Genomic DNA, 18,829 nt, shown 5'->3' on the forward strand with positions numbered 1-18,829 from the left:
CCCCCCCCCGCAAACTCCGTCCGCCCCCCTGGCGGCGTCTCCTGGCAGCGGGCGGCGCTCTCCATTGTTCTGCGGCCGCGGAGGGCGTGGGCAGTGGGAGGTGTCCGTGCTTGGGCCGCCCGGGGCTTACCGTTGTGGTCCCGCCGAATGCGGGGCGCCGGGCCGCGGGGTGCCTAGCTGGGCTGGCTGGCGCGCGCGGGGGCTCGGTGCTCCCGCTCGCCCGCGCTCCGCGCCCCTAGCATCCTCGGTTACTATGGATATCTCGCGCCTCCGCCGCCCCCTTCTCGCGCTTGGAGACACCGCTGGGGCGGCAGCTCCGCCGGCACCCAGGTGACCATCAACTAGCTTGGTGGCGGCAGCAGGGGTGGCAAGAGCCACGGTTACTACGGCTGGCTGTCACAGCCCTGGGGATGAGGTGGTAGTGGATTGGAGGGGGGCGAAGGCGGGTCCTACTTCACTCGAGGTCACTCCAGTGTTTCCTCCCACTAAGCAAGCTGCTTTGTGTTTGCACCACAGAAGCCACCCGCAGTGTAAAACTCAACTTGTGTGGATCTGGGCCATCCTGTGTGAGTTGGGTTCCTGCAGCGTTCGCCAGCCTAACCTTGGCTCAGTAGACTAAAGGGTCTCAGTTAAGATTTGATAAAGCTCAAATAATCTGCCCCACTCCGTTTCCACCAGTAATAGTTGGTAACTACTACCACCATCTGTAGAAATTTTCACTTTGGCCAAGGCTTTTTTCAAAATTATGCCAATTAAAGGAAGTGCTCCTGTAACTGATTTTAAACAAGACTTTGCTATTTTGAAAATCCCAGTATGTTTTCCTTAACATAAATAAACAGAAATCATTTTGTCTTAGCCTGCACAATGCCATACTGGTCCCATGAACAGCACATCTGCCAACCCATACATCTTGGTCCTCAGGTTCTTCAACATTGCATCTGCAAGGGTTAAGTTGCCCACATAGGCTTCTGTGGGAGCCACAGAGTCTCACAGAGAATCTAATGGCAAAATAAACAGCACCTCAGGATCTGTGTAAAGATTATAACAAAATATTTAAGGAAATGGCTAACATGATAAATCCCTAACAGTGCTTGTGCAGGGCGATCCACTTTATTTATTGCTTTAAAGCCAAGGCAAGCAAAGGTTCTGGTCGGCTGCAAAAACTCTTCAAGACTAAAACAAAAATGTAACGCTGGTCTTGTAAGAGGTAAGGTTTAATGAGCACCTACAATTGCCCAGGGATCCGTGTATCCTTCCTTTCATCCTCACAGCCCTGTGACTAAGTTTTGTCATTACTCTAGCTTTGCAGAAGAAAAAGAAAAAGTCTCAAAAGGGTGGTGTAGCGACACAAAACACTGTTTCTTATCTGCTACTATGCCACTGCCTACTTCTGTGGGATTCACATAGTTCCCAGGGCTCTTCTATTCTCAAGACACAGGCCCTGGGACATAAAGCTGGGCAGTCCAGGCTTGTGAACTAGGGGCATCTAATCATGAAATTCAGACTTATATTTCCCTTTACATCGGGAAAGAAAGTTCCCGAAACCCCCCAGCACTTGGGGAATGAAGACGGGCCCTTATGCACTCTGTATGGCAGAGCTATACCAACCCCCAAAGCTTCTGCTTCTACATCTTACACAGGTAAAGAAAGAATCAGATTGCACATTATCTGTACTCTAATGAACAGTACCTGAATTTTGGGAGGAGAGGAGGGGAGAGGCGGAGCATTTTTTGGGTAGCTTCTTTTGAGATTAGCAAACTCTCAGTGGCTTTGAAGGTAGGTCATTTCCTTTAGTTTTCCATTCTGGAGCTCAGATACCTGTGTGCTGAGGAAAATGTGCCTTCTTGGTTTTGCAGTCACGAAAATGACTGAAGAACACTATTTGCCAGAGTATTGCTCTCTTGTGGATATTATTTTCAGGTTCCCAATATAGGGCAATCTAGAGATACCATCTGCTAGGAATGAACTGCAGGCTATTTAGGAGGGGCATGAACTATTGTTTTCTTCCCCCCTCCCCCTCCCCGAGTTGAGCTGCACTCTGGAAACATTTGAGACCTCTAGGTTATTTTATGACTGCGCCACCTCTAGAGAATGAATGGAAACTTAATTCCCTGTCAGCCTTTGTGCCAGCAGGTGGAAACCACTCTGAAAGGCAGCCAGATGGGGGGAAGTTGCTGTCCATGGTGGCCATTTTCCGGGTCTATTAAGTAGTACTAGAGAATTCACATCCTGAATACTAGATGTCTGTGAATTATCTACAGCATGATACTAATGGAATCCGGTAAGAACCCCCAGGTATGGACATTAAAGTATAAATGTATGGAGTGGGAGGGTGACTGGAGCACTCATACACATAAAATAAAAAAAAATAGTAAATATCAACATATTCCCCCACTACTTGAGGGGAAATATTAAATAATTCACAGAAGAAAAGATATTTTGCTCTAAACTCAAATAGATCCTACTCGTTGAAATTTCGGACATTTTTATATTCCAGAAAAGCTTCAAGATATGAGTCCTAGGTCCCAAAGCCCAGAGAGACCAAGTCTCTTGACTAAGGACAATCCTTACTGGAGGCAGCACAAAACCACACACCTTGTCACTTGTCATGGTATTATGGCACTCCAAGAAAAAAATCGGTGTCGGAATTCCTTCTGTCTTTTTTTTTTTTTTTCCCTGATTAAAAAGTCATTCAACTTCTTGTTTATGTCATTTGAGATTTGGAGAGTATAAAGCCTCATGTTCCCCACTTTTAAAATATTCTGGGCTTTTAAGTAGTATAGTGTTCCTTGCAAAATGATACAATTTAGGAAGAAAAAAAAAACCCTCACGATACTAAAACTCAGCCTGTGAGTCTCCTCAGAGAAAAACATGGTAGTTGCGTTAACACAGGTCATCAACATAACCCTTTCAACGTAAACTGATTATTTAAGAGCAGTCAGTTTCTATCAGACAGACTAACATTAGAGATGTTAACTTCCTAAATTCTTTCTTCTTGTTAAAAAGGTACCCAGAGGACCAAATAGATGATTCCAGAGATAGTTTTTCCAAGAAATGTGTAAAAAAAAAAAAATGTGACTTGAGGTGCCTTTGTAGACATTTAAAGGAACAATGTCTAATACCTTATTTATTTGGTGGTAGCAGACTGCACAGTTTGGCTCCAAAATGTGGGGTTGTATGTGTGGATTCAAGTTAGGGGTATTTCACTTAAACGCTCCGTGATCCGACATACTCTACCTAACTTTTCTGAGCCTCACCATTCCAATTTGTAAGATGGATGTGACAATAATGGAAGCTACCTCGCAGAGCAGTAGCTACAAGGAAAGGAAAGTAATTATGTGTAATGGTCTTTTTGGTGTGGTAACTTGGCTGGCTGAAAATTCCCACTCATTTAAACACTAGCATAGACACTGCAGAGGTGTTTCATAGATTGTAATTAAAGTCCATTGACTTTAAGGAGACCGTCTCAGATTATCTGATTCGATCAGAAAACTCTAAAGGCAGAACTGGAGGTACCCCAACGAAGGAATGAAACTATTGGACCCTGTTCCCAAGAGTTCAGCACCCTTCCTGACTGTCCTGTTCTAGACTTCCGACTTATCTGGGGAGCCCCCTTCACATAAGTGGACCCTTTGCAATATGTCTCTTAAAATAACTATCCCAGTGGACTCTTTTCTGATTGGACCCTAATTGAGACGCCACAAGTGGTTAAAAAGAAAAAAAAAAGTAAGGAAAGTGTCTATAATAAAAGAAGAACCAGAAAAATTAGCTAATTAATTATTTTTTTAAAAATTTACTAAGCATCTCTCACAGTACTGAGTTTTGTTTATTTTATTTTTATTTTTTAGGTAGCTCAATGGTTAAGAACACTGGCTGCTTTTGCAGAGGACCTAGGTTCGATTCCCAGCACCCAGATTGTGGCTCACAGCCATCTGTAATTCCAGTATCAGGGGACCTGATGTCCTCTTTTTGACCTCTGCAGGCACTGCATGCATGCAGTCGGTGCACAGACCTTCATGTTGGCAAAACACCAATAAATATAAATAAACCCCTTAAAAAGAGCTGTGGATGGCACAGGGGCATTTCCCTATTAGTGTCAGAGAGAGAGTTAGGCTAATCAGAAATGGATTTAAGGACAGTACAATTTCCAGAACATGGAAAAAGTGCCAGTAGGGTTATGCCAGTAGAGATACCATCTTGAACTGTGTGTGTGTGTGTGGGGGGATTGTGTAAGTGCAGTGTGAGCTTCCTGGGGGAGGAAGATAATGAACAAAGAGGCAGTCATTCCTCTCCCAACACACCCTGTCAGTTTACTGCCTGAAAAGGGAGGAGTGGTTTTCATGAATCAAGTATGGAATTCTGGGAGACAACACAGACTTCTGCACTATCTAGTCTTCAGTCAGCTAGTATTATATACCCAGGATAATGGCTTTGAGGTTTTATAGAAAGATACACCTGCATATAAGTATTGTAGTACAGATATTTCTTATCTCGATGTTAGCGTGTCCTTGGACTTAACATATTTGCATCTTAGGTTCTTGTCATTTGTTTTGGGCATTTCTAAGTAAGGGGGGAAACACTCCCAGGATATCACTGAAAACCATGCAGGGCACCAATGTATATATTCACAACTGCATCTGTCTTTCAGAATTATAATGCAGTTTGTGGAAACAAGCCTGGAAATGCATCAGATAAACAAACTGACATCATCCAGGTAGCCTCAGGAATGGGATTAAAAAGTGAGGACACCAAGAGAAAGATGGTAACTTTCAGCTTTGTAGCAAAACCAGACCCAGTCTTAGAAATGTATGTTTTTTTTTAATACTGTGTGTTCATGCATGTGCATTTGTGTGCACGAAGCCCAGACGACTGTCCCAGGATTCTCATTGGTGATTTTTCTCAAAGATAGTGATTAAAGGCACGTTTTCTCATTTATTCATGCCTATGATTCAAATGATGAGGTGGCTGTTCAGTGGTGGTAGGTTAAGTCAGAGCAACACTCTGATCTTGTGGAACATTTACAATTCATCCTATTGAATTCCAACTAACATGTAACTTTCCTTAGGAATGATTTTTATATTTTTCCCTCTGCATTGGCCCAGGAGGTGCCTTTTTTGCTGACATGGTAAGATTTCGCCCTTTTATATTGCGTTCATCATTTAAAAAATCACTATTTCAGTTATAAATCTCCTTGTAAGAATTTGTGGGGTGTAGTGCCCTGATTTTGTGGTTTTGTATTTATGTACAGGTCTTTTAATAAATGGGCACTGAGAAATGTACTGAACAAGTGAAAGAAAGCTTAGGACACGATGAATTCTAGTTGCTATCCAGCTAGAAATAAGGGGGAAATCATACAATAGAAACATGGAGTTCAGAAGAGAGATATAAATCTACTATCAGCTGATTTTGGTAGTTGGAAAGCTATCAGCCACAGCCACCAGCACAGCCAATATCAGCCACAGTTGCCTGTTCAATGAAGTCAAGAACAAATGTTTGAGTTCAGCACTCTGGACAGCGACCACGCAGTCCCTCTTTCGCAGTGTGATTTAAAAAATCTCAATAGATTAGAAAAGTTGTGGGAAATCCCATCCACATTTTTTTTTTTTTTTCAACAACGTGGATACATTTTCAGGAGACAGATATTCCAGAAGTACACTATTGCAGAGACAAGCATATAATCAATATGGATTTAGAATCTTTGCACTGTGGAGTTTTGTCTCCTGGTATGGAGAAAGCAGGACTTGGGGTTGCATTAGGTTTTGACAGAGGGTATGGGATACAAATAAGAGAAGAGGAAGGAAAGTCAAAGAGAAAGGAGTGGGGGCTTGGGGGGTGTAGACTGTGCAACAGGGATGCAACAGAATAAAGGTGTTCAGGAGAGTCAAGTACTGGGGAAGGCTTTGGTGCTCAACAGTGGTCCTTAGTGATGTGGGCTCACCATAGAAGCATCAATGTGCTTCCTTAAATGCAAGATTTGTTTATGTGCAACGAGACAAGTAAGGCGCAGACTGACTCCTGCGTGCCGTAGATGTTGTTATCTTTATTGCTCTATCATGCTCTCTCACTGTGGGAAAAATCCCTTTGTTTAGGTGGCAATTTAAAAACAACTTACAGACCTGCCTATTAACTGTGGTATATTTACAGCTCTCACTACCAAGCTGAAACAAGCCAGAGCAGACGGGACTTGCATTTCTTCCTGAAGGTAAGCAGCCTTGGAATCCAGGGGGAATGAATGTAGACACCGAGGCCCATCTGCTGGAAATGTTCTGCCCCAGTCTCCTGAATTAAGACCTAGGGACTTTTTTTTTCCATGTTAACTACATCCAGGGCCAGAACAACATGCAGCTCCACTGAGCCATAGCTAAGCCCTCTGCTTGCAGTGGTTGCTCACAATCAACTCCTGGGACTTAGTTTCAGCTGCAAAACACAGGTGGTAAATACCCCACCTTTTTAACACCTTTAACAAACAAAGCAGCCAGCCATGCACAATAGCCAACAGCTACTTCCAAGACTAGCAGTGAGACCAAGCTTCAGGTAAACTCTTTCACTAAGTGACCACACACCCCAATCACCTAAGGATATTCCTTGTTAAATGGGTCAGGCTATATGGTCTGCTTTGCGGTAGGTAGGGAAACACAGTCTGAGGCATCCCAGAGACTCATTCAGGGAATTGCTATGGATGGCACACAATACAACAACAACAAAAAAAAGTCCCTTAGTCTCTGCACTGCATTCCAGTCCAGCTTGATTGTCCCCATTGCTATGGACCTTGAGCAAAGGCTTAACCTTGATGCACCCCTGGCCCCTGCATCTATAAAATAAGGATGACTGCTCTTTAAGGATGTTGCTTAAGAATGAAATGTATGCACCTATGCAACACTCTGTACCATGCCTACAGCTCAGGAGTTACCCATCCAGATAATTCATGCATCCTCTTATTCATTCATTCATAAGCCTTCACAAACCCCCTCTACTATATCACCAGAACTAAATAGCCAAGCTCGCCCCCAGTGCCTTCTCCCATGCTCATCAGCTGGGCAAATGAGAAGAGCCACATACACCTTGGAAACCCGCTGTACCACAGACAACAGAATCTCAGCTTTTTTTCCCTCCATCAATGGGACCTGGCAGGGAATAAAACAGCTTCAATATTTGTTTGTTATTATATACAGCATTATAATTATCTAGAGATGTATATTAAGTATGTTGAAGTATGTTAGAAGAACAAAGGAAAGAAGAGTTACAAAATAAATATAAGTAGTAAATAGATATGCTCAAGGAATCAATCTCTAGTCCACTGTCAGGTCAGAGGGTTCTATTGTTTAATCCATGGTGGTTCATTTGGGGAGGGTCAGGATTGGGATTCTCATGAGGCAATTGAGAAAGAGGAGCCCTTCTTCCACTGGATTTTCAGGGTTGGTGGACCTGGCCTTGCCAGGGTATTGTTGAGGACAATGTCATCGGGAATGTCTTCCTTTGGGTGAAGCTAGTAGAGAGTCCAGAATGAACTACTGTGAGTGAGTGACGGAGCCCTTCTCACTTGCCGGTGGATCACAGATCCACTCCATGGTCAGCTTCTGAGGGACTGTCAGGGGCTGAAGCAAGAGCGATGGAAGATGGATTCCCATAAATGGAAGTGCATATGAGTGACGGACGGGGAGGCGGGGGCAAGAGCAGAAGGATACATTCAAATGAACCCTCGATATGAGCCATATGCCGTAGGATCGGCAAGAAGCAACTTGAGCAGGTAAAGAGGAATGCTTTGGTTACCATGGTAAAGTAAAAGATAGGGTCAATAATTCCAAGGGCACTTAATAACCCTATACATGACACTAAGAATTCAACTGAGTCTTGTTCCATATGAGGAAACCATCAAGAACAGATTTGGATGCACAACGGAACATACATTTTAAAAGGACAGTTTTTTTGGGTTTTTTTTTTGCAGAGGCCTTCGGTCACAGGGCAAGCCAGAATAACACGCTGATGCCCAGCGCCGCAGCTGACATCACTTTTTGCATCTCCTTCTTGTACCCCAGGAAGCAGAGGAGAGAGCAGAAAGCTCAGCCTGAGAATGCAGCCCAGTTCTCCCACACCACAGGTCCAGGAACCCCGGGGAAGTGTGCACTGGTGGAAGATGTTTCTGATGTGGGAAGGAGGTACTCAAGGATGGAATACGTTTCTTGTGTTATATACCAGGCCCTTTATATGCCTTGCTTCAATGATCCTACAGAGCCCATGTCACTATTTTACTACTGTTTCTTTCCAGATGAAGAGTTATGTCCCTACATAATCAACAGCTATGGTGGCTCCTCCTTAACTATTGGGGGTAGATTCCATCTTGGAGTACATTGCAAGCCCCAGTGGATGCCTGGAATGAAAGCTCATACCAGCCCCATATGAACTGTTTGCTCTCCTCCATATGTAAATGTACTAATTGAGCACAGCAAGAGATTAACAACAATAACAGTAAAATATGCGGCAACGAAAGTTATTTAAAACTTACTGATTGCTTATTTATGGAATTTTCCACTTAATATATCTGGAGCGCAGCTGACTGACAGGGAACTGAAACCATGAGGGAGGGATTACTGTACTGAGAGATTTTTTTTTCTCCAATGCACAAATACACAAGTGTGCATCCAATCTTTGAAATAATCTAGGAAGTCAGGGGTCATAATCGTGCTCCTGTTACACAGATGAGGGAATTGGGTGCTAAGAATGTCACCGGCTCAAGGTCACACCAGGTAAGCACAACCAGAGGAGAGAGCTAAAAATCTTCCAGTTCCGAGTGTCATGCGTTTTTCCCATAACTCCTTGCTGGGGCAAACTGTTAAAAGCTGGTCTTTGCCCAAGCAAGGGCAGTATTAGCTTGGCGGTAAAACAACCCTCCCCTGATCCATCCCCCAGTCTGATGTTTGATAATGGCTGCTTTCTCCTTCATTGTCTTGGAGCACAAAGACTCGAACTGAAAAGAAAACATAAGTCCGCATCCCTGGAGTTTCTGACTACAGGTGGAGGGGGTGGTCCTTAAGGGATAAATCCCCCTTCCTATTGAACAGCAGGGTGTGATCTGCCATTCAGGGTATGAGGATCTATTTAATCTCCTCGGTCCATACATCATCAGGTCGCTGGATGAAATGAGCCTAAGGCCCTTCAGGACAATAATGGCTCTCTGAGCAGGAGTAACGGAGGGGAAGCCCATTAACTCTTTCAGGCCATTAGCCCATCATTTAGTAAATTACTACTTCCCTCTAAATGGTTCCTAGTGGGTATGAAGGGTGAGGATGTCCTAATTTGCCTCTTCCATCTCTCAGCTGTGCCCTCCAATTATGATAGAGCTCTAGAAGCTGTTCAATAACTACTCTATTCTGAATCATTGAACACAGGCATAGGAAAAACACCCCGCTCTATTGAAGTGTGTGGAGCCAAACCTTTATGTGAGGTGTGAGGGCCTGGGGGTTTCTTCTAAGAAGTGGTCAGGGTACTTTAGCAGTCTGGCATAATGGATGTGTATGATGAAGAACCTTTTCCAGCTGGGGTGGGCAGAGAGGAGCAGATGCTGCCAGAAGCCCAGAGGCAGGACTTCCTTTCTCCCTTTTAGAAGGGAAAGGATGGTTTTGGTCTGAGAAGTCGGCTTCTCTCCCAGGTGCCTTTCATGGGAGATGCATTTGAAGGGCAGGGTGTTCCCTGAAGACTGGTTTCACCCTGTCACTCACAATGCATGGGCACTGTCAACGCACTGAACTGAGAGCAATTCTCCTCCCTGGCGGGGAGATAAAAGCTCTGGCACTTTCCTTTGCACTTGTAAATCTGGGGCTACTAAGTAAAAGCCCTATAAACGTGCTAGGGACCAGAATTATTCTGAAATGACGGCGATAGCAATGATACTTTGCATTTATGCCGCATTAAAACATTTGGAAGTACTTGCATACTGGTTATTTCTGAATTTGTTTCATTTCCCCCCCCTCCCCAACTTAATTGGGATATAATTGGCAAATAAAACCCGCCAAGGTGTATATGGTGAAATGACTGCCATAAACCAACATCCAGCATCTTGCACAATTTTTCTTCCCTCTTTCTTCCTCTGTAGAGATTGAGAATACTTACGACACAGTGAATTTCAAGTGCGTAATACATTATTATTAATGAGTTATTATGCTGTGTATTAATTAGGTCTCCAAATCTATTCATCGTGTGTGTGTGTGTGTGTGTGTGTGTGTGTGTGTGTGTGTGTATTGTATGTGTTGTATGTGTCTGGCAACACATGTGTGTGCCTATATGTGCATGCGAAGGCCAGATGAGGATGCCAGGAATCCTCTATCATTCTTCACCTTAGTTTGTGACACAAGGTCTCTCTATGACCCAGAAGCTTCTAGTACAGGTGAGTCACGTTCAAGCTCCAGGTATCTACCTATCATACATTCTGGGGATTCGAACTCAGGTCTTCTTGATTTACAGCAAGTGCTCTTGCCCACTTCCCATTTCCCACTTGGTGCTGTACTGATGAGTTTGTTCTCATAGACCAACATTGTACTTGTGTATTCGTGGTTGATCAGGCTGGCTCTGTGGCCATGCTCCACGGTTATCGCAGAGGGCCTATAATGACTGGTTTGATCGTCAGTGCTGCGGGATGGAGAATTACCTAGAAGACGCTGGGCATTTCTGGGAGAGTGTTTCCAGAGGTTCACTAGGGATGGCAGGGAGGCCTGCTCTCAAGGAGGTCTGAGGAGAAATCAGCGTGTATCTGCCTGCTATAGTTCCTCCTCCCTGAGTTGTCTGTTCCTGCTGCTGCTGTCCTTGGCTGCCATTAGATTCCAGCTTCGCTGGCCTTCCAATGTAGATGTGATGCCAGCAGTTGTTTAGGGAACTTTCAGACCTTCAGCCCTGGCTTGGGACCACGGAAGCATTCCCAATGGGTTCTGTCCTTTCAGTGAGCTATTACTGGATTTCTTAATCTCTTATCATGTAAGCCAACCAAATAAGTACCCTTTTATATTATATACACATTCAATCTGTTACTATAGAGATACAGGGCCCAGTGTTTAGATAATTGCCCTGGAGTCAGGGTCCATTTATTCTGAGTAATTTCAACTTTGAATTTGTGTTTTGTAAGTGAAGTCTGATGGAACTTGGAGTCACCTGTTGGTGTGTGAAGTCTCAAGGCCTGTGTGGTCTTGGGATGAGGTTGCAGTTGCCAGTTTTCCAGCTTGTGCTCCATTCGTGGCCTCTTCTCCCTAGCTCGCTCCAGAACCATCACTGCTTCTTGCCCAGGTAGCACTGAGTTGGCATTAATGGGAGTTAGGGAGGGATTGGGCCTGCATTCAGTTCCTTTCCTGCCTCTCCCCTTGGTGCTAGTGCATATTCTTTCCATGGAGGGAGCCCCACCCTGTGGCTTCTTGGGATAAGCAGAGTAGCAACTATCTTTACCCATAATTTCAGCATCTTGATTTGCTCACTAGGCAGCTCAGCATAGACCTCTCACCCATTCCTGATCCAAGTGTCAGGCATGCACAGTGTAGATTGCAATCCCCATAGGTAGCTAGTTTTCTACTGTAGGTCAGAGAGACAGGGATGTGGAAAGGAGAAACTAGCTCTCTTACCCCTGGCTGGTGTTTTCACTGGACCTTGCAAACTATACAGCTGGTGTTATGATTTACGTATGTTGTCTGTATGGAACAGATAGGACGAGGATGTTGCTGGTATTATGTTTATTTCTGTTATCACTTCTAGAGGAAGCTGCCATTGCCTTATATGTCACTTGTATTAGGACCAGCAACTCATACTCTGTTGTCTACTATAATCTCTATGACAACTATTCAAGGCGGGGCTTATACAGTGAGATAGTGCCTTAACTGCTCCATGTCTTTGTTTGCTCATCTGCAAACCTGGCACAATAATGCATGCTCACAAAGAGAGAGTGAGAATGAGATCTGGTAGTGTGAGGGAGAAGGAGTCTTGCTGGCCTGTATCAGTCCATCACTGTATTTGTTTAGAAGAAATAGCTTGATGCATGCTTGATGCAGGGAATGAGAGCTTGGGATGACACAGAGGATTGCTTCTCTTATGCACAACTCACATAAGATTTATTCCAAGAAAAAGGAAGCATCAGTAAGGGCAAGGTCTTTGTGGGGGCGGGGGAGAAGATAGTAATGATGATGTGGGGTTTTTTTGTGAATGGAAATATTGAGTGGGGCTTTAAATAGATTGTATGCATAGAGTTTATGTTGAACAATCCCACCTGGCCACCTTCACAAAACCTTCAGGAAAGGCAATGAAGCTTACTGCTGCTTGTGTGTGTGTGTGTGTGTGTGTGTGTGTGTGTGTGTGATTAGATTACCACAGGGGAAGGAGGTTGGTGTCTCAGAGAGATGCTGAGGATGCACATCCGTGTTGGCTCAAATGGAAACAGACAGCATGTGCTGGAAGATGACTGTGGAGCTGATGCTGAGTGTTAGCCTCACCCCTGGACCATTTCCTCTTAGCGATCTCTGCATTTAGGATGGGGGGGGGTCCTAACAGCAACTCAACATGTTCTACGTCCTTTATATTCTCTTACAAGCCCCTCCATCAGACACAACGGACACCTAAATGTTAATGCCGATCAATATGAGGAATGCATATTCATGGAAAGAAACACACAGTTCTGTGAAATCATTTCAATGACCCTGTGACGCAGTGATCAGTCTCTCCCACATACTGATGAGTTTTAGCAAGCTCACAGAGGCTAAGACACTCATCTGGTATCTACTAAAATAGCTAAACGATTACACCCAACCAAGCTCAATAGAGGCTGCTTCTCTGATCCTTTAGCATACTTTTTTTTTTTTTTTAGATTTATTTATTTATTATATGTAAGTACACTGTAGCTGTCTTCAGACACTCCAGAAGAGGGCGCTGGATCTTGTTACAGATGGTTATGAGCCACCATGTGGTTGCTGGGATTTGAACTCCGGACCTTCGGAAGAGCAGTCGGGTGCTCTTACCCACTGAGCCATCTCACCAGCCCTAGCATACTTTTTTTGAGTTTTGCCATTACCTATATATGTGTGTTTTAAAATGCCACTTAAATAAGAAAGGTGACACAGAGAGAGACTGTAAGCCTTCCCCAGAATGAAGGGTATAGGAATGGAAAGAAGAGTAAAAACTGAAGCAAAGATATATAGCTCAACTCAGCCACACCTTTGATGACTGTAGAATCAAATTAGTATTAGTTGCTGGACTGTAATGGCATGGAAAATGGAAAGTGTGCCAGGTAGTTGCAACCCACGGTACAAGGAAAAGCTGCCTCCAGTGTGTCTGAAAGCAAGGTTCTTTCTTTAGCCAAGTCAAGTTCAAAGGAGCACATGACTAATTGGCTGCAGCTACCCTTTAAGCAAGTGCCAGTTCTCTCTGTTCAGGTTGATACATCTCCAAACCTCAGGGAGCCTCGAATCAGCTGCCAGGAGCCAATGGGCTTGCGAGCATTCATAACCAGACCAGGTGCTGATCCATCAAACTAATTAGCAGCCTGTGGGCTACAGTTAGCTGGAAAGGTACAGGGTTGGTTTTGTTTTTTTGTTTTTTGTTTTTTTAACTCTTTTCCTGACAGACTCTGTGCATTCTGAACAATGTTACATCAGTGGGCCCACAAAGAAGAAAGCATGCAGAATTCAAAAGGAGGGAGGCTAAAAGGAAATACATATTTTCTTTCAGTGAGACAGACTAGTAAAAGAAATAAGGGGTGATTCACAAAAATAGACACATGTATGCACACATAACATTATACATTTATTCACTTTACTTAGAACACTTGTTGTCATAGAACGGCTAGTCTGCAACTGTTCGGTTTAATGATATGGTGATATTGAAACAAATAAGAAACAAGGAGAAAATGTGACAGAGTTACAAAGGAGCAAGAGATGTAGCTTGTTAGCACTTAAAATGTGTCTAGGCATCTGGTTCCCCAAAGAGCAGAGGCAACAGAATCAGTTCTATTGCAAACTGAGAGGACATGAGAGTTCAGAAAGTGGAAGACTGTTTTTAGCCTGGGGAGGAGGGGGATGCAATACCCTAGGAAAAGGGTCACTGCAAATCACCCAGACCTTGTAAATCTACCCAGTGTGTAGATCAAGAGAGAATACAGCCTGCTTTAGTAAAATTGTAGGAGTGTACTAAATTGTACATTTAGAATTAGTTTTATTGTCACAAGGAAATGGTACAAAATTAGCAGTCAAGCTAACACGGCTCCAAATATCTTCACGGATACAAGGGAAACATTCCACAGCCAATTTGTTCAATATTTATGACTTTAGTGAGGTTTTGTTTATCATAGATCCAATAATCTCCAATGGAACTGCTCCAACCCCATGATCTAGAGACACATGAGATAATGAAGTATCCCAGTCCTTGAGGTAGCCAGACAGGAACATCTGAGGAAATGGAAGGCAGGATGCTGGCAGAAGCCTTCAGACAGCATTAACATTTCCAGAGAGGTCTGCATGGGCTCTGAGTCAACATATGGAGAACTGAGGAAGGGATTCAAAGCAAGCAGGGTTTTCAGAGGCACCCCTAACACCACCATCTGGAGAGGAAGTCTGTGATAGATTAAAACAACCTGTGATATCTTACTGATGTACTTTTTATTAATGACAAAATAGCGGCCAAAGTTTTCCTGAACTACGTGTAATCCAATGATTTGCTGCTTGATGCTGGGGTTAAAAATGCATTTATGCTTTAATGGGGGAACAGATGCCATTGTATCTGTAGAATTAAAGAATGAAGGTGATAGAACTGAGATGTTTCCAGTCTCTTCAGGGACCCAAAGAAAGCATTATATAGTCGGATGAGGTTAGGGTCTACTGGTGGCTATGTTAATTCTGCCACAGAGAAAGTAATCGACATGTTGAGATTACCAGCACAATCTTTCCCCAAATATTTACTAAGTAAAATCTTATTGAGTGTTTCCTTAGGGAGAGCTGGGCTAGGAGCAGGATTACTTTTGCTGTAAGAAATTAATGCACTACCCTGACTGTAATCAATTTAGAGACTGTGATCTTTTAAATAGACTGTGGCAGGTGATTTGGGGTCAATACACTACTGGATTCATGCCAAGTGATAATTCCAAATAATATTTCCTGCAATGTATGCAATGCCGCTGAGGCACAAGTCTATTCCATGACCGTGACATAGCTGGGCTGTCTGGCTCTATCAGCTTAGCATCTCTACTTTTCCCTGCCCCTGCAAATACTCTGTCTGTGATTCATCTGAGCTAACCCTGTGTTTCCAAAGTAACTCATTTATGATTAGCAAGGGGAGGAATAACCACATGGCACCATCCTGCTCTGATCTACCTCGATAGCCTGGGATGCCTTAACTGCGCACCTCGCCTATGGAACACTCTCTGCCTTTAACCCATCCTCTGCCTGGAAACCTGATCTTTCTGTCACCCCTCTCCTGGAAGTGTTTCTTGACAACTCAATCAGACGCTGCACCTGTTGGTGCCTTGTAGATGCTCTAGTGGATACATTTGTTTTTCACCAAAGCTCTGTAAGGGAAGGGCTGTTGGGGGTCTCCATTTTAGAAACAGAGACATTTAAAGATGGGGTTGTGAGAAAATTCTTTACAGCCACAGATAAGTTAGCAGACCTGGGGGCAGCCTGGCTCTAGTATGTCTGCTCTCCACTCCTCTGAGCACAGGGAACCTAGGCTACACCACAGTGGTCTGAGCGAAGATCACCTGAGAACAGGCTGCCCGCATACTGCACACCACAGTCCCGTTGTAACTCCCCTCTTTCCCTGCTCTCTAACTTCAACCAATCCTACAGCGCTCAGCCCAGGCATTAGTTTTGCTCCAATTAAGCCTTCCTGATTCCACCATGCCCCAGATTGGGGTACATGTGGATCCTCTGCTGTAGAATGCTTGTCTGACCACACACTTGCTTGTCTTTCTGCTGTTCAGTCTCTGGACTCGAGTCATAGACAGCCTCATCTGTTAGTATGCACAGCAGCATCTGGCCATGGAGACACTGATTAGCAAGTATTTGTCCGGACAATAGATGGATGGATGTGGCTGGCAAGGCATTTTCATTGGACAATAAATGGATGGATGCGGCTGGTAATGCATTTTCATTGTATAGCTCTGGCTTCCAGCCCTTAAAGACTTATTTTATTGTAATCTATGTGTATGCACATGTGTCTATGTGCGGCTATGTGAGTGCCCTCAGAGGCCAGAAGAGAGTACTGGATCCCTCTGGAGCTGGCACTATCGGGCTATTGTGTGAGTGTGAGGAACTGAACTCAGGTCCTCTGCAAGAGCAGCAGGCACTCTTAACAGCTGAGCCATCTCTGGAGCCCCGTGGCCTCTCCAGCTTCTACAAGTAAATTAAGAGGTCCGCTGGAAATCTCTGGGGGAAATCCCAACAGATGCTTAGCTCTGGTTCAGAGAGAAGGCAGACTCTTTCCAGCTCAGGGGTCAACACAAAATGACATGAAATTCACTGGTCTTTATGGCTCAGATGGAAGCATCCTTGGAGATCATTTAGTCCAGGCATTGCTAACTGCTGACCTTAGAGTTGCTTCTTTATTTCACACATCACTATTCGTTTGTACTTTTTTTTTTTTTTTTAATTAGGACTCCTTTGGTTGGGGCATGCTTTCATTTCTCCACATTCCATATCATGTCCTATCCTAAGTACATTTCACTCACTCAGATAATCAAGGCGTTTAATATAATTTAGTACAACCCACACTTTACCTTCTACACAGCAAAGCTCCCGGGTCCATATAGAGGGGGTGTCTAGATACTGTAATAGTTTATATATCCTCGGCTCAGGGAGTGGCCCTATTAGAAGGTGTGGCCTTGCTGGAGTAGGTGTAGCCTTGTTGGAGTAGGTGTGTCACTGGGTGTAGGCTTTAGGACCCTCACCCTAGCTGCCTGGAAGTCAGTATTCTCCTAGCAGCCTTCAGATGAATATGTAGAACTCTCAGCTCCTGTTGCACCATGCCTGCCTGGATGTTGCCATGTTCCCACCTTGATGATAATGGACTGAACCTCTGAACCGTGAGCCAGCCCCAACTAAATGTTATCCTTATAAGAGTTGCCTTGGTCACAGTGTCTGTTCACGGAAGTAAAACCCTTAGTAAGACAGGTACTTAACGTCACTCTCTGCGGTGGCAAGATGGCCAGTCCTCTTGCTAAATCTAGTTCCTCATTTGACCCAAGACCCTCAGGGCTCAAGACCTTATTCTGTAGGCCTCGTGGGTGATACTGAAGTAGACATGGGCCCCTAATCCAATAAAATCCGAGGATTGAGAAAGAGAAAGATGCATGTGAGGAGGGGAAGAGACAGGAAGAGACACAAGATGAAGGCAACCATGCACAGGCCAAGGAGAGGCACTCAGAGCACCAATTCTGTTGACGCCTTGGTTTCAGAACTTCTACCTTCTGCTACTGTGAGGTTACGTTTTGCTTGTCTGTGGCAATTTGTTTTGACAGCCCTGGCAAATTAGCATAGTGCTCAGAAACATTTTCAAGAAAAAATGTATGGATAAGGAGTGAGGATTAATTTTCCCAGTGAACCCTCGGGAACACGAGACGCTTGCCAGAAACATTCGGTGAATTAGCAGAGCCAAGCTTTAAATCCTGCTTCCCTCCGTCCCCAACCTGGCTCTCAGCCACCACGGGGCATACAACAGTGCCCAAGAGGTCTGCATGTCCAGGGGGCCCTGGAGGCTCTGCCTTTTTACGGAGCACCCCCCGCCCCCAACAGTCACACAGCCCTGACATTACTCATGCATGTTTGCTGATGTTCTGATCTTCTCTCAGAGGAGAGCCCTGTGTAAGACTCTCCTGTTATTCCAGAAGTAATAGAAGCGGTAGTCATAATATATAGGAAGAGAAGAGTGATTCATTGCTGAGCCACAGAGCCCTGGGGAGCAATCTAAGGTTGAAAGTGGCGGACGATCAGCTAAGATAAGTCATGATGATGTCACAGTGGAACTGACAAATGCCTCAGCGGCCTGGTCTGAAAGAACAGTACAATTAAGTCAGCTCACTGCTGTGCATCGTCTGCATCTGTAAGGAGCTGCTCCCCATCTTGACAGCCCTATTGAGAGGTGATGGGTGGTGGTGGCAGGGAACAACAGTACCCACAGGCTCCATGCAGAAGGGAAGGGTTTTCACATTGCTACCTGGTCAGCAAACATTACAAAGACATGTCCTAGCATCTAGAAGATTCAGATACCCACCCAACAGGTCAAGAATAGAGTTTGCTCTTCAGAATGGAATTATAGAGCAACGTGGTACACATGAGACTAAGAGTCACCATGGCTGATACTCACAATACTTTAAAAATACGACAGCATGGGCCCGAATGCCAAAACAGGACATCGAGGCTTGTATGAGGCTGGGGGAGGGGGGCGCAAGTCTCTTGGCTAGAGTCAGAGATGTCTTTCACCTCCCTGACTCTTGATTTTCGTTTCTTCATTAGAGAGCACCACATCACCTTTCATTCAAGTGTGACAAGATCAGTGAGTGCTTGTGGCTGTGGTTCTCAATGATAACGTAAGTGTTTATATGACACTGTTGCCTATGTTTTTTAGCCCTTATGACAACTAAATTTAACTATGGTTGCTACCATTTTACTTTTAAAAAAAAGTAAACCAACTAAATATCCTAATGGAGAGAGATGTTAAGCAATTTTCTCACTGTCACACAGCTAACATGAGCCAAACTAGGCAGTAAGAAGATTCAGGAGGTGTGGATTACCAGGGTTAGGGTCCCTCTCTACAATAGGACAGGTTATCTCTCTCTCTCTCTCTCTCTCTCTCTCTCTCTCTCTCTCTCTCTCTC

The 18,829-nt window shown here is 44.4% G+C and overlaps 1 protein-coding gene across 11 annotated transcripts in view; it reads right to left on the reverse strand.

Moving 5' to 3' along the window:
- The window catches only part of Anks1b (ankyrin repeat and sterile alpha motif domain containing 1B), a 1,029,892-nt gene that overhangs the window by 142,975 nt on the left and 868,088 nt on the right, over window positions 1–18,829 (reverse strand). The gene's annotated exons all lie outside the window — the stretch shown is intronic.

This window comes from Mus pahari, chromosome 9 (genome assembly GCF_900095145.1).
Source record: "Mus pahari chromosome 9, PAHARI_EIJ_v1.1, whole genome shotgun sequence".
NCBI lineage: Eukaryota > Metazoa > Chordata > Mammalia > Rodentia > Muridae > Mus > Mus pahari.